We start from the raw sequence: 3,626 nt of genomic DNA on the forward strand, positions 1-3,626 counted from the left end.
AATTAGCAAATCATTATAAAAATGCTTTGAATATAAAATAGTTGAGAGAAAGAGTTTTGTATGCTCCCTTTCACTGCATAATTCAAGTTTGGGTTTTCAAAGATTCTCAACAGCCAAAACACCTTTTGAACATCTGGGAAGACTGTGTACTTGTATTTGATTGTTGTGATGAAAGAATAATAGTAAAATTTTAAGATCTGAATTGCTTCCTTCTGGATGAATTTGCACATTTTGTATTTATATAGAGAGAAATACATTTAATCACCCTGTAAATATGATGAAATATATTTTTGTGTGTGTGTATATATATATATATAGAAGAACATATATATGCATGTAAGTGTATAAAATCAAATGCATATACTTTTCACAGTGAAAACATCCAGCCTTTATTCCTATAAAAAGCCAAAAATTAAACCTCTTGTAGAAAAAACTCTGTTTATCTATCATCTCTATCCCTAATACTGATCCATTCTCATTTTGTATAATCAAAATCCTTAAGAGCTTTAAAAAAAGTTTATTTACACTTGTCCTCTAAATTATGTTTCTGGTGAATAATCTTGTGTTGAGGAGGGAAATGGTGTCGCTTGGGGAAAAAAAACAAACAAAACAAAACCTAAAAGATTCCCTTTGGGCTGGAAACATAATGTAATTTAAGTGTAGCTTGAGGTAGTTCCAGATTTGGTGATGATGAGGGACCCAAGCAGCTAACTCCATGTCAGGAGCTTCTGTTTACTGGAGGAGACTAATTATACGAAGTTAACAGAGAAAGCAAAAGGTCAAAGCCAAAGGCTAAAAATGTAGACTTTAAATCTTACTAAAACCATTTCAGATTGGAAAAATTAGGTTAAAGGGTAAAAGAGGGCACGCTGAACTTCCTTATTAATATTTTACTCGAGGGACATTTTCAACACTGTAGCAGGTGAGCTGCAGACTGGACCTCTCTGATGTCCTCAGAAGCAACCAAGCTCAGGCTGTCGTCGAGGCTCATCTCTGTTCTGCAACCACCAGACCATGTTTTGCAGTGCTCCTCAGAGGCTCTGGAAAAACTGTATGAATTTAGGATTTCTTCCACTCAGTATCAGGCCCCTAAACTACAACATATGTACAGTTCAGACATCTAAACCCCAAGCAGCTACCGTAGCCACATCCGTTCAAGCACTAGCCAGGCAGCAGCTAAACCAGCGAGGCTACACCAACCAGACATCATTTGCAACCACTTATTTCAGAGTATAACTTCAAAAGAGAAAAGTGTGGTTTCTCTTTTTTGTAGTAAAGAAAAGTCAGAGCAGTTGTTAAAAAGTTCAGATTTCCTAACTATTACATGAGATTTGGAGCAAGGGGTCTACCATGGAGCCAAGGTCGAGGGAGTTGGTGTTTGTGGTCAAGGCTGAGGTGCTTGTGCATCAGAGGGAATGGCTCACTGTCAGGCAGTCCCCTGCAAGGGCTGGCTGACGCTAGACCCATTTCATGCGAACTGAACTTATCTGTACACGTTGCTGCCGTTTCTTTTCTTATTTTTCAGACCTTTCTCCTAATGTGAATCAGCAGATTATTAGTAGTAGGTTCACAGCATTCCAGCTTCTTCTGGTAGCAATAAAAGTACAGTACAAGATACAAACAAATATTTGTTGTTAAAAGTGGGGAATAATTCATAGGAAGAATTTTTTTGCATGGACTGGAATTTTTAATTATTTTTGTTATGATTACTGCATTGTATTTTGCAAACCTCACAAATGTGACTGTGATGGCTGTGATGTAAATGATTAAGTCCATAAAAACGTTCAGCCTCCTTAAACAGCTATCTGTCCACTATAAATCTTATTGAACGCTATCTCCAGTCACAACTGAGAATGGATTTAGACATATAACAAGATAAAATCATCTTGTAAATTTTCTATTAAACTAAATTATCCTGGGAGAGCCAGCAGGCTTCCTGAAAGAAACAATCCATCACCTGCTTCAGATGATAATGTTATTTGTATTCCCACTCTTTACACCCCTAATCCCATTATTGCTCACTGCAATCTTACCACTGCTACAATAAACAAAAGGCTGAAGAAAGAGGCACATCGTTGGTGCCCCACTAATGATGGAAGTGTCCTCATCTATAGGTATTTTTGTGCACATCTGTGCTTTTCGACCAAAAGTATACCTTCACCTTTGAAAACATCAGCTTCAACTTACAGAGGCGTAATTCTGTTCATAAAAGCATAGTGCACTATATAGTTACCAGGGCACTAAAAATGCAACCAGCTGTTGCTGATCTGAGACAGCATCAAAGTGGAGATGCTGTCTGTGGACTTTGTAAAGCTCCTAGAAAGTCTGAAAAGTCTTCCAAAGTTTGAAAACAAATAAGTAAATCTGAATAAAAGAATTATTTCTGCATATCATCTTTTGAAGTATTTTGTTCAGCATGCCAACTTTAACATGTCATCATCCACTAGCAGAGAATACCAGTAGTAACATTCATAAGAAGCCACAAGAAATAATTTCATTGCTCTGTGACCCAAGCTCACATCCATCACTGATGTCTTCTACTGATTTAAATAGGCACTGAATAATTTTAAAGATCTGATGAATCCAATTAAACAGTAGCAAAGATGGCCTCAGAGGAAAGAAGAATCTCTGCATAATTATTAACACGGACATAGGTGTATACCCTGCCTTCTGTGTGACAGTGATGAAAATGCCCTCCTTGTTAAGAGTGGCAATTTTGGCACATACAAGCAGCTGAAGGACTTGTGACCTCTCAAACCTCCAGTCCGCTGCACGTTCTGTACACTGCCTCCAGTCTTGTCAGTCTCTTGAATGCTGAGTTTATACATGATTGACTCCTAAATGGTGCAAGATTGTGCTTAGTGTTATTTCTACAAGAAGCCTTCCTAATTTTGAAGGCTTTTTTTGTTATATGTTACAAAAATACAAGAGTTCTCAGCAGGGAGTCTCCCTGCAGAGACACATCAGATTTGGCTGGCAAAAGTCAAAAACACAATGAAAGCAAAGGGATGAAGTACCGAACCTACCAAAAAATATTGCAGTAATTTTTCTCCCTTTGAAAAGTTTTGTTTCTGTTCACCTCTGAGAAAGTCATCTACGTTTCTTTAGCTTGGGGGGGGGGAAAAACTCAACACTATACAACCCACCACTCCTTGTTAAAGGCAGTGCTGTTAAAAGCTCTTCGGGAGTTTGAATAGTGAAAGAGTCTTCATGGTGTCTGCAGCATTTTACATGAAACACTGTATTTTCATGCCCTCCATATCCCAGCTTCTTAAAACTAAGATACCTTCACAAGTTCTGTTCTTGCATTAAAATGAACTCCTCTGTAATTAGTTAACTGGGACAGAAAACATACAGATTACTGATGGCATGGAGTTATCCAGGACTAACAGAATAAGCCGTAACAGAAGATTTGGCTGGCTCAGAGGTAATTTAACAGCAACACGCATTGCAAGGTAAGATACATAAACAATAGCACAAAATAGAAACTGAAAATAATCGGGGATCTTGAAGGTCAGTCGTCACTCAGGACTAGATTAAGTAATGATGACTCAAAGCCAAACTGCACTGTACATTCAAGTCATTAAAGTACAAAGGACAAAAAAAGAAAAACCCAAAAAAACTGA

This window comes from Platalea leucorodia (genome assembly GCF_965183815.1).
Source record: "Platalea leucorodia genome assembly, chromosome: 6".
NCBI classification, from domain to species: Eukaryota; Metazoa; Chordata; class Aves; order Pelecaniformes; family Threskiornithidae; genus Platalea; species Platalea leucorodia.